Source organism: Pimephales promelas, chromosome 2, assembly GCF_988280905.1.
Source record: "Pimephales promelas chromosome 2, fPimPro1.hap1.1, whole genome shotgun sequence".
NCBI lineage: Eukaryota > Metazoa > Chordata > Actinopteri > Cypriniformes > Leuciscidae > Pimephales > Pimephales promelas.
In genome coordinates, this window is record NC_142770.1 from 8019128 (window position 1) to 8033131 (window position 14004).

General features: G+C 34.6%; 1 long non-coding RNA gene across 6 annotated transcripts in view; it reads left to right on the forward strand.

Moving 5' to 3' along the window:
- Window positions 1–14004, forward strand: part of LOC148995787 (uncharacterized) — a 49530-nt gene that overhangs the window by 31824 nt on the left and 3702 nt on the right. For 2 of the 6 annotated variants that reach the window (XR_016169532.1, XR_016169533.1), the window contains 6 exons: window positions 930–1192; window positions 5130–5505; window positions 5601–5649; window positions 5745–5843; window positions 6586–6813; window positions 12872–13053. This is a non-coding gene — a long non-coding RNA (uncharacterized LOC148995787). Of the gene's footprint in view, window positions 1–929; window positions 1193–5129; window positions 5650–5744; window positions 5844–6585; window positions 6814–12871; window positions 13054–14004 lie in introns of all 6 variants that reach the window. The other 4 variants (XR_016169537.1, XR_016169534.1, XR_016169536.1 and 1 more) reach the window with 4 other exon arrangements.

Below are 14004 nucleotides of genomic sequence, written 5' to 3' on the forward strand. Positions count from 1 at the left end.
ATAATCTATATTATATAAATATAAATATTTTATATAGGAATAACACATTTTCTTAAACATATACATGCATGTGTGTGTATTTATATATACAAAATAATTATATACAGCACACACAAATATATATGTAAACACAGACTTTTATTTTGGATGCGATTAATCGCAATTAACTTTTGCACAGCCCTAATATATATATATATATATATATATATATATATATATTGCTTTAAAAATCTATATATATATGTATGTATATATATATATATATATATATATATATACAGTATATATATACACACACAGTGCACCCACATATATTATGTAAACACGATTAATCGTTTGACAGCCCTATATATATATATATATATATATACATATGTATATATAGCTTTTTAAAGCAATATATATATATATATATATACATACATATGTATATATAGCTTTTTAAAGCAATATATATATATATATATATATATGAAGAGTTCAGATGCAAAAGCCTCTAAATGCCATTTGAAATTTTCTTCTTTAATGCTGATTTTTATCAAACTTGTATATTTAAGTTCAGTAATTTCACTTAAATAACAATTAATAGGTAATTATCATTGCCATTTAAGTGAAATTACTGAACTTAAATATACAAGTTTGATAAAAATCTGCATTAAAGAAGAAAATTTCAAATGGCATTTAGAGGCTTTTGCATCTGAACTCTTCATATATATATATATATATATATATATTAGTAATAGCCTATATACCTATATACATTCTACCATTTACACCATATTTATGTAACACTATTGTAAACTTTTATGTATACTTTCATACAAAGTATTGGGGGAAAAAAACAAAGATTGAGGATTGTGGAGATGTTGTTTCAGATGCTTTGTCTCTTGATTTTGAAGGGCATCTTTTCTGTATTTTTGTGTTGACAGCGCAGTTTTCAATGATGTTAGCTGTTGGGACGGCTTTGATGCAGGAATGGTGGGCTGTCGCTGGGAGTTTGGAGTGTGTTCGGTGACGAGGAACATAACAGAGTTGTTTCTATAGACAGGACAGTGAGGAGAAGCCTGAGGAATGAACACGCAAGCACAGACACATCGAGTGCTGCAGGGACATCCGTCCCCAGACGCACCAAATGGACACAGTAAGGAAGAGGTCACGTCTATATTTGGCAAGGTCATCAAAGAGCCTGGAGGTAAAACGAATGATGTTTCATACTTGTGTTATTTTGAAAATGAGGCCTTGTTGAACTCATAGGGAGGAATAATGACACATTAATGCTGTGATGAGCTGATGTTAGGAGAGGGTGAGGAAGTGAAGGCTCTTTTAGAGGAGGAGAGGGACGTCTCTCCATCCAGTTTCACCTGTTCGGCTCTGATAGCTTCACTGGTAGGAAATTGTGCAGAATAAATTCATGACCACTACAAAAAAAAAATCTTGTTAGTAATGATGATATATAAAAAAAATGAGGTTGCTAATTTAAATTGTATTGGTTGAAATTCTACTAATGTACTAATTTAAAGGTTATAAGGTTATGAATTTATTTCAATAAAATATTAAAATTGTGTCTGAAAGGGTTCTAAAATATTTAGTTACTTTCTGTCACAGTGTATATATATATATATAAATATAAATAAATAAATATAAATATTTTCATGTATATACTGTATATATTTATATATAATTTATATTATATATAAATATAAATATTTTATATATAAATTATTTTTTCTCTTATATATACATGCATGTGTGTGTATTTTTATATATATATATATATATATATATATATATATATATATATATATATACAAAATAATAATACACAGTACACCCACATATATTATGTAAACACAAACTTTTATTTTGGATGCGATTAATCGCTTGACAGCCATACTTATATTATATATAAATATAAATATTTTATATATAAATAATATTTTTTTTCTTAAATATAAATGCATGTGTGTGTATTTATATATATATATATATATATATATATATATATATATGGGTCAGTGACATATATACCATAAAAAAGTGTTTTTTCAAAAATTTCAAATAACAGGCATAAAAATGGTTGACTTTTGTTCTACTAACTCTCATCTTTATAGAAACATATGTTGTTTCAAAATTTTCAATTGGAATCAGAATTTATGTGATAATTTGTTGAATTAGTGCGTACAATCGTCATATGGTGTGACATGAAAATAATTGTATATAAACTGAAAATGGATTATACCTTTCTTAAGTTACTCACTTTATCAAAGTCATTTATCATAACTAAACTGTAATCTATTATAGTTTTGTGAAAATTAATTAAATTTGTGTATTATTTTCTAAAACATTGCTCAATGTGAGACCTATGGCGCCGGTCTTTCAACATATTTTCTATTTATTGTGACAAACCTTGCTAGAAAATTATAAAAGTATTTTTGACTCTTGCTGATACTATTTTCTATGTATTCCATGAATATTTTCTGGTTTTATCATTAATGAAGGTATGTTATTTTCACAATTTGGAATGTCACACCAAATGATATAGTGTCACACCATATGACAATGTCGCCATGTGTCAATGCAAACCATGTATTATCCTACTTATTGGTGAGTACTGATCACTCATATGGCAGGGAATATTTAACCACTCGTAAATGCTGGAAGGTAATAATCAAATTTTATTGATTTATTTGATATTTACCAAAAAACAAACGTTTTTTTTTTTTATTATTGTATGAGCCATATGAACATATGTTTGTGTATTAAATTTCATTTCAATTCAAAACTGGTCTGCAATATCTATTAATATAAGTAAAACAAAATTTTTTTATACCATATGAACCGTGAACACAGTGTAGCTGAGTGGATCCACAAACAAATGAGTTAATCTAGACTCCATTGTACATAAGCCAGTCAAATTTGGAGAGAGTGGCAAACCGACTGCCTTGCTGAGGTTGTGTTAAGCAGTGTTGTGGACTCGAGACTCGGACTCGGTCTCGAGACCATATTTTAATGGTCTCGAGACCATATTTTAATGGTCTCGGTCTTGTCATGGACTCGGAATTGACTCGTACTCGAACATATTAGGACTCGGACTTATCCCCGAGTCCACTCGAGTCCCATTCAAAATATGTCATGATTATTACTGTATGTTAATATTTCTTTAAAATGCTGTTTGATTGAAACGTCCAATGACTGCTGACTTTCTTGTGCGCAACTGACTCTAACGACTATAACGACTATAACTATAACGTTCACGGCACGCAAATGTAGCAGGACCCAGGTCAGATGTGATGTGGAGCCTCTAGCTCAACTGTGTATTGAAAATGTCTGCTTTATCATCCATAATTCAGTTTGCATATAAGAGCCACACAGAATTCGTATGCAGTAAAGTCATGTGAAAGAGCACTTTTTGATTGTAATAATTGTAAATCATATAATAAAATTACCTATACACCACTATGTGGCCTTTTTACAATTACAGTGTACATGATTCCATGGTATATATTTGGTTTACTGTTTGAGTATGGTGCTAATTTTATTGTTACCACCAAATATTTTACATATTCTTGAAGATATCTTTAAGTCTGGTTTGAGACCCAACCTTAGGTTATCCAACCTCTCTCGTTTCGGTCTCGATTCAGACTCGACTCTCGACTCAGACTCAACTCTCTATGGACTCGGTCTCGACTCAGACTCGACTCGGACTCGACACTCTATGGTCTCGGTCTCGACTCTGACTCGAGTGAGCTGGTCTCGACTACAACACTGGTGAACAACTTCCTGATCTTGATAATAAATGCAGTCTTGCCTATTTGGCCAGACAAAACAATTTTTGTCTCCATGTTGTTTCATGCAGTATGAAACATTCATACATCATAATTACAGATTTTATGTGATTATGGACCTGAATAAATGTTTAAAAGGACAAAACATACATTGGACTTTGTTATTTATTGTTATATATGCAGGGAATTACAATTCATATCATATGGTGTGACAATCAAATCATATGGCGTGACAGGCAGACATGTCACACCATATGATGAAGTGTCACACCATATGATGTTTTCTGCACTTAGCACAACATTGAGTCTTGTAGCTACACATTAGCATGCTAACAACATGCTAGCTATAACAAAGCAGCATAGATTTACATATAATTATGACAAAATAATAACATTTCTTTTGCATTTTTATAAAAAAATGTGTCACACCAAAAGACATCTGAAAGTGGGACTTTTGTCAGAGTGCCAACAAGATCTGATTTATTGTAAATATAAAAATGCTGACTTGCCTCAGGTTGTACAGCAGCAATACACTGCTAGTTATGTACAACATTGCTGAAGAAGATCCTCTACTTCCCAAGGGTGTCAAAACAGTTGCCCGTTCAAATATCCCAAAATAGTGTCGCACCATATGATTTTGATTTGTGTGACAAAATCTTTTTGATTAGAACTGACTCAAAACATTATGCTTGGACTTTGAAAAGAGTAGGCTCACAAATAGACATCTGTATTATTTTTCTGTATTTTTTTGAGAATTTTTGCATTTATTTTTTTTAGTTTGTTTCAAGTTCTCAATTTGAGAAACAAGTGCCGGACAGTCACACCATATGAGTTTTGTTATGTTTGGTTGAAAATTCTGAAACAAATTAGTGATGAACTGTTTTAATTTTGAATATGTTCCCATAAAGCATAATGTTCTGCACAATATTGAGAAGGTTTTTGGCAAATATATTTTTTATTCATACATGTTTGACACTGAAGACAGCAAAATTGCCATGTCACGTCACCCACCCATATATACACAAAATAATTGTACACAGTGCACCCACATATATAATGTAAACACAAACTTTTATTTTGGATGCGATTAATCGTTTGACAGCGCCTCATATATATATATATATATATATATACATACACACTATGAAGATAGTAATATATTTAATATGATCTCATATTGCCATCTTAACTAACATCAATGTAGTATTTTTTACTATTTTGTTTATTATCATACTTTAAATTCAGAGTAGCTTTTTGAAAGTATCTTCCCCACCATTACAACCTCTCTCTCTCTCTCTCTCTCTCTCTCTCTCTCGCCCATCATCCTCGTGCTGTTCTGTTCAGGTCACCTGTCCTTGACCCCTCTGCTTTGTGTGCTCGACTTTCTGGAAGTTTCTCTGATTTGCCGTGCCGTGCGGTTCATCAAACCCCTCGGAGGGTCTTTCACCTGTCTCCTAACAGCTCCCAGAATGCAACACTGCGCAGAACAACACAAGCCTAGCAATTAGAGAAATGGAAACTGGAGTGCTCTTCCGAGAGGGGAAATAATTGGATGTTAGAGCGCGTGTGTGTGGACTGACTTGATTTACTTTTCTCATAGCAATTACTGTCGTCGAATAAAATGCAGCAATTTCAGCATTATTGGAATCGTTACCTTTACGCCCCAGTAGTTTATTACAGACTTTCTTATTTGGACACTGCCGATGAATGAAAGTAAGAGGTCAGTGGCTCAAAATGGGATTTCTTTGCTAAGATAAACGTTCTTGGTGCTTTAACGCCATTTTCCACGCTCTCCTTTTGTCAAACTTCCAATAGGACGGCCACATTCCCATTGTGAGCACACCTGTTTCGTTTGCACAAACATGTGAGTCACCAAACAAAACTCAACTACACCTGTGCAAACAAACTCAACCTAATGTACGTTTTTTTTTCCCCCTCGTTCTTTTTGAAATCAAACAGGCTCAAGGAAACACACACACAAAAAGACAAGGACAAAAGTCAGAGGATGTGGCAAGCAAACATACAGTTATGATGTAGACGATTGAGCACACACACACTGTACGTTTACTTACACATTGTTTATCTGTTCATGTTTATTTTCTAGGTGATATAATTGGTTTTGAAATGTAAACATACTGTATTTTAAAAGGTATATTATACATTAAAAATATGATACAATTTTAAATAATTAATAAAAAAATTACATTAATGGAAAATGTTGACTAACCAATAGTAGTGTGTGTATATATATATGTACATTTTAAATATATAAAATTTAATATTTAGTCATAATTTTCCAAAAGTATCCAAATACAAACCATATCGCATCACTTTTAAAAAAAAAAAGGTACAAAAGCTGTCACTTTGGCGATACCTTTTCAAAAGGTACACTTTTGTACCTAAAGGGTGAATATTGGTACCTTCATGGTACACAATGGTACAAATATGTACCATGAAGGTACCAATATTAACCCTTTAGGTACAAAACCGCCCCAGTGACAGCTTTTGTACCGTTTTTTCTGAGAGTATACTTTTGAAATGTAAATATGCTGTTTTATACATTAAAAATTAATCAAATATTAAATAATAATGCTAAATGTATTATATATGTTTATGTGTATAAACCACGACTGGTTTGTGTTTGGAAACTTTGCACATCGCGTCTGGTTGCGACATGTTGTCAAGGTGACAAATGCAAACCAATGTGTGTGTGTGAAATCGTCACACCATGAAGTGTTTTTAAAACTTCCATCCAAATTTGACCTTGCAAATCCCTCTTCTAATTCCATCTGTTTATCAGGACTTGTTGATGGAGGGGCAGCAGACTCTGGATTTAGCAGAAAACCTTTATCGAGTCGCACCGCCTTTGAAACGGATGACATCGATCGCGTAGCCAGAAGATTGTGACCCCTCCTGCCCTGGAGGACGATCAATAGACCCGCGCTTCACTTCTCCAACATCAGCAGAGGATTAAACAATCTCCCAGAACAACACAATTAACTCCGATTTACCTGACGTCAATATCTAGGTACACACACAGAAAGCTTTACAGATTTACATTTTTGCATACTACATGTCTATATTAAAGGGGTCACGACGAGATTTTTATTACTATTCTTCCACTTCTTTTTCCTCTCTGGAAATCTATGTCAGCAAAAAGAACCGTACGGTAAAAAGTTGTTCATTTGGTACACAGATAGAGGTCAGTCCAAACCTTGAGTTAGTCTCTAACTGAATCCCTCGAGCACCACCAACTGTCCAAAATCTCACCTACATTTATGCTAACAACATTTTAATCGTAAGGTCTAGAAACAAAATTCACATTTCCCTCTGATAACTTGGCTCAAGACGTTTTGATTGCAATTGAAAATTTCCAGACAAAAAAAAAACACATTTTTGGAAACTCCTCAGTTCATGTTGGCTAAAAAGATATCAAAAGCTTTTTGATTAACCCAACCGTTCTCGAATAATGCGCTAACGAATTCGACGAATAGCATGCCGAATGATATCTAGGCTATATCTCCGCAACGCTCTAATGTATTGAGACCGAACTTGGTGCATGTCATCCCAAGCATGACCTGAGGCTACATGAAGCGTTTTGGCACAATTGACCAAATTGAAAGAGTTGCAATTTTGAATGCTAAGTTTACAACATGTAACATTTCAACGTGACATCATGACTTTTGCGTAAACATACACAGCACTTTCAAGTCAAGTACACATTTTGAGCTATCTAGTATGTCCACGCCGTTAAATGTCCGAGTGATTCCGCGTGTATGTACACGCCGTTAAATGTCCGAGCGAAACGAAGCAAAATGTAGATCTACATCTGGGGAGCGATATTTTTTTTCCTAGGATGGTTGGGGAAGACTCATAAATGCTATTAACCCCAGTGACGGGTCGGTTTAGGGACGGGGTTGGGGTAGGTTATATATTTATACAATAATGTAACGTTAAGCCAATGGCGTTAATAAACACGCTGAAAAGCAATTATGCATGTTGATAGCACGCCAAAAATGGCAACATGACATCATGACTTTTGCGTAAACATACACGCCACTTTCCAGTCAAGTGGCGTGTTATCTCTACGCATTTTGTGCTATCCGCGTGTATCCGCGTGTATGTCTACGCCATTAACGTTCGCGTCATTCCGCGTGTCTGTACACACCGTCAAATGTCCAATCATAAATGCCATTAACCCCAGTTTAAGTTAAGTTTAGGGATTGGGTTGAGGTAAGTCATATATTTATACAACGTTAAGTCAACGGCGTTCATAAACACGCTGAAAAGTGATTATGCGTCTTGATAGCACGCCAAAAATGGGAATACGAATTGGCGTATCATACACAGGCTACTTCATGAGATCAGTCTGAAAATGGAGATACGAATTGGCGTGTCACACATATGCCATTTCGTGAGATCAGTCTGGAAATTGACAAAATAGCAAATCGAAATAAAAATCTCAAACACCAATTTTATAGCATTCAGAGTATACAATTTAAGATCAGAAATGCACAAATAACATCAAAGCGCGTGTTTTTATGAGTTCGTCTTGATCTTTGAAGTGTGTAAATGGTGGTGGGTTTAAACAAAAGGTACAATTGAGGAAAACCGCTTTTGACAGATCAGAAAGAGAAACCTCTTTATTGTCCATCAGGATCAAATGAGTGGTCTTGAAAGACCGGCAAACTGTGGTCCGGAGCCGTCCACATCAAAACGAGTTCTTTGAGTGGCCTTGCTTTTCACCAAAGCGTTATTGTCTCCTAATGGAGAACTGAAAGCCGCCACGACCTCTGAGTTAACCTCCGCCGAGTCGTAGATGCTCCCTGGATAGATAATTCACCTTGTAGTTTACTAGTTTACCTCTTTGCACATCACCCCTACACTACAGCATCACAAACAACATGAATGTAAGTAGGTTTTGCTATTCTCATGGGCTTTGCTTAACGATATCAAAACAGTATTGTGTGTACTTGTAGAAAAGTTTCCCACAGCTAAATTGGGGGGATTTTTCTGGGTTACTAAACTGGTTTAGCATCCATACAAGGTTGCACCAATGCATTTCTACTATATAACACCCATGAGGTTTGGATCAGGCTTTTGAAATGAGCCCAGCTCCACTATCTACTCATTTATGCTGTTTAATCTGCATCCTTTGAGAGTTAGGAGTACTACTATGAGGAAGTTCTTAAAGGGATAGTTCACCCAGCAATATAAATTCACCCTCATGGACTTTCTTTCTTCAGATAAACACAAAGATTTTTTAAGAAAATAATCAATCTCTTTGATTCAGTGGATGAATCGATGTCTTCTGAAGCATAATAATAGGTGTGTGAAAGAAAGATACTAGCATTTTAAACTTTTTTTTAACTATAAACAACCGCTATGGCCAATAGTTTGACTAAGCGCAGTTCAGCTTGACTTTAACGTAAGTGCGGTGTGAATTTTGCCCGAGAAGTAACACGGAAACACAGTTGGCTTAAAGTTGGCCAGAAGTGATGGTTTATTATCGCTAACAAATTTTTCCATTACTTGAAATAAAATATACGGAGCCCTGCGCATGACATTCAGACGAAAAATGTTCAGATTTCGTTCTCTCGTTTTAGTAAATCGTGGGCAAGAATTAAGAATTCGTTCCCTTGTTTTGATATTAACTAAAACAAGGGAACAAATTATTACAACGAAAGGCCATGATTTAGTAAAACAAGGTAACAAATTATTATATCGTGTACAGAATTTACTTAAAACGAGGGAGCAAATTAGTAAATCATGCTGACGTATTAGTAAGTCGAGTTGGCTTCGATATACATGTCAAGTATGGGGCTCAATAGAAATAAATGTTAACAGAAATAAAATAAAGTATGACATTTTTCTTATTATTTCAGCTAGTTGCTAAAGCAACTTTTTCAACATTGTAAACTGTGTTTGAAGTACTAAAATAACTAAAAATAAAGAAACCTAAAACAAATATATAAAGACGAATAAAAATGATATAGCTATTTTAAAAAAATTACAATAAAAATGACAAAAACCCAAAATTACTGAATCAACTGAAATTATATTGAAAACAGAAAAATAAAAAATATATATCTAAGGGATAGTTCATTTTGAAATTAATTTTTGGTATGTTTTAGCGTACCTCAAGGGCATTCAAGATGTAGGTGTCTTTGTTTCCGCAATATTTTCAATTTTATAATGGAGGTCTATGGGGTCCACCTCAAAGAGCATGCACAGAGAAGTCTTGTGGTTACAAGAGGTAAAAACTATAAACACTGTTCGTTTTCTCACACAAATCGCTCGTTTCGTGTCTTAGGCCATTAATGTGTACTTACATTTACGAGTCATTAAATCATGTTTAATTTTGACTTCTCTGTGCATGCTCTTTAAGGTGGTGACCATAGACCTCCATTATATGACAGATAGACACGAACAGTTTGACCTAAAAATATAAAAATTGAAAATACTGTGGAAACAAAGACACCTACATCTTGGATGCACTTGAGGTAAGCTAAAACATACCAAAAATTGATTTCAAAGTGAACTATCCCTTTAACAAAAACTATAACAGTATATCAATGATCCTAAAACAACACTGGCTTAAAAACAGGTTATTTCTCTAAATAAAAAAAAAATAAAATCTGTCACTAATGTGTTTTTTTTAAGGCGGGGTCTGAAAGAAAGGGTAAATTAAGCAACCGCTACTAATCTAAAATGGCTGAGTGTGTTTGCGTCATTAGTATCAATGGAGCTGTACAGAGTGTGTGTGTCACCCTCAAGGCACATGTACAGCATGATAACACCAACCAGATCCATTTGTCAGATCAACTTCCCTGCAATTAGACGAGCGCGTGGCCCAGCCATATCAAATCAAATCATTCTGACGAATTTACTCTCCTTTAGTCCCCCTGGCTCGACTGACTCTCTTTCTCTGTAATTGAGTTCAGACATGATGCCAGCTCTCAGACGGATTCATTAACCGCTTGGCTTCGTCGTGTTGAAGTCTTCAGTCAACATCGGATGTGATGTTAAACTCAACGTCATGATGTGGCATGCCGCGTGACAGCAAACAGACTTAAAAAGTGAATTCTCAATTCATATCTGAACTTAATGTGCAATTATAAGTCATCCAGATACATTTTTAGTGCATTTATTGTAATTCCATTTGCTGCCACTAGGGTTATTATCGTTACCTAAAACTAAAACCATGAAAAATGTACTTTAGTGTAGTAGTAGTATGCCACTGGGTGTTTGGGTTAAATCCATTTTTGTTTCGAAAGCTTGTATTTGTGAAAAGGTTAGTGTGTCGTGTTTGTTGCTATGTGTGTTTGCTTTCCGTATGATGTTAATTGCAGGTGATGCGAGTGAGTTGCAGAATCAGGTCAGTGATAATCCAATATTTCCCCTCATCTGGACAATAAAGGTCAATGCTCGTACCTAGACATATCAGCCCCAGGACACCTACTGTACCTCACTGTGTGTGTCTGTCTGCCTCTGTGCGTGTTGCAATAACACACCATGACGAAATGCTTTTCAGATCTATTTTTATATGATTCACGTTTTGAATTTTAATGCTTTCTGCTGTCAAATTCACCCAGTTGTGTCAAAGTACTGTTGAACCATCACCGTATGTCATCCAGCGGGAGTGTATGTCATTATTAATACTTCTAGTGTAGAAGTAGGTTTTGATTGACACAAGCATTTTTTTCCAACCAGTTGTAGGGGTGTTCGGTTCCAGGTTTTTCAACTCCCGACTCCCACAATAGGAATCGATTCCACTCTAATCCGTTTACTTTACATTAAAACAGGGCCAGGAATACAAGATTGCAGTCATTATTACACACTAATTTCTTTTCCCTGACACAAAGCCTTAAAATCCCCTTATTAAAACAACACTCTTTTAGGCTGACTGTCCAAATTAATCCAATTTAGTGATGATGTAACCTTGAAATGATGTGTAGTTATTAGTGGTTGGATGAGCAGCGGCTGAGCATTCTCCGTCTTCATTAGTTATGGCCATGGCCATGTTCCAGGATGACAATGTCATATTCATACAGTATATATCGGCTTTATATCAGCATCGGCCATCACAAAAACTATTTTGGTCGACCACAGTTGTTATCAACATTCTTACCTAGTTGTTGCCAGTACTTAGTGGTACATATTAGCGCCTAAAATGTACATATTAGCACCTGAAATGTATATATTAGTACCTAAAATGTACATATTACCACCTAAAATGGACATATTAGCTCATGAAATGGACATATTACCACCTAAAATGGACATACTAGCTCATGAAATTGACATATTACCACCTAAAATGGACATATTAGCTCACGAAATGTACATATTAGCTCATGAAATGGACATATTACCACCTAAAATGGACATATTAGCTCATGAAATTGACATTAGCACTTAAAATGTACATCTCAGCACCTAAAATGTACATATTAACAATTAGAATGGACATATTAGCACCTAAAATGTACATATTAACACTTAAAATGTACATATTAGCACCTAAAATGTACATATTAACACTTAAAATGTACTTATTAGCTCATGAAATGGACAAAAGTTTACCTTTTGAAAAGGTACAGCCCCAGTGACAGCTTTTGTACCTTTTTTCTGAGAGTGTATAGGCGTTGAGAATGTAGTAAGTCCAGATTACATTCACACAACACATTCATACTAGATAGAACATACTTTTTTAGCGGTCGTGAAGTAATTACTTGTTCAAAATAAGTACATACTCGAGAAAGTGAGCGATTTCGGCCTCAGCAGCTCCCCATCACTTTGAACATTTGTGAAATACACTAAATACCCTTAAAATACTGTATGTATAATATATGTTGTCATAACAGACCATTAAATGAAATGAATAAATAAACAAAAGAATAATAATGATAATTTGTTACATTTAATATGAACATATCACTGTTTCATTTTCTAGGTACATCTCCTAACGGCTCAGCTGATACTCCCACTTGTGTTTCGCAATACTTGGGTCAAGAAAAACAGAAAGAAAGCTAAACTTATTATATGAAAACCTTTCATGTTTTCTCTGTTTCAAACAATTACAGATGCTGGTCGATGGAGCGTGAAAGAAAGACAACATCAAAACCGTGTGTGTGTGTGCGTATGTTCACCTGGTGTTGCTCTCGCTTGGCTGACTCTGGAAATCGATGGACTTCAGGAGTTACAGTGTTACTGACTGCAGTTCTACCAGTACACTCCAGTTCACAGACAGGACGTATTATTCCCGGTACTGTCACACGCACTGAACAACCACTGCAACAATGTCTACTTGTACTTTGTTCAAATCGTCAACACAATTTACCAAGAAAATGCTTAATATAAACTCTGGTTTTATTTTGTTGCACATAATTTGCAACAAAAAAACTTAAAAATAAGTCACTATACAACAAATGCTTAAAGGGATACTCCAAATAGGCTCATTTTACCACTCCTCCAGAGTTAAACAGTTGGGTTTTACCGTTTTCGAATGTATTCAGCCATTTATATATATATATATATATATATATATATATATATATAGAAGAATATCAGTAACCAGGCAGTTTCTGGTCTCATTGACTTCCATAGTATATTTTTTTCCTACTATGAAAAGTCAATGAGACCAGAAACTGTCTTGTTACTGATATTCTTCTAAATATCATAAAATCAGCTGAATGGATTTGAAAACGGTAAAACTCGACTGTTTAACTCTGGTGGAGTGGTAAAATGAGCCTATTTCCAAAAAATTGGAGTATCCCTTTAATATCTTCTATGACAATGTTTATTTGCACTGTTTGAATTGTCACCTCAGTTTACCTACAAGCACTAAACCACACTTTGTACTTTTTTTCCATAATTTACAGTACAAGAAAGAACTTTACAAATCTGCTTTAACGTTGTAACAGTAATTTGCAAACAACAGCGTAAATATAACAATACTATAACAATGTTTGTTTGTCCCGAGTGGGTACAAACAAAGCGCTAGATATTTGTGCTTCATCATGACTTGCTTTTTGTTTGTGCATTGCTCAGTTATCGCGGTTTGCGAACAAACCCTAAATAACCGCTAAAACATTGTTTGTACTTCATCTTACTTGTCACCACAAACAAAACGCTAAACCGTGTGTTGTTAAGCGCGTTAACAACGTTTGTTTTGACTTCTCACCACAAGTTGCAAACAAAATCCTTAATATCCACT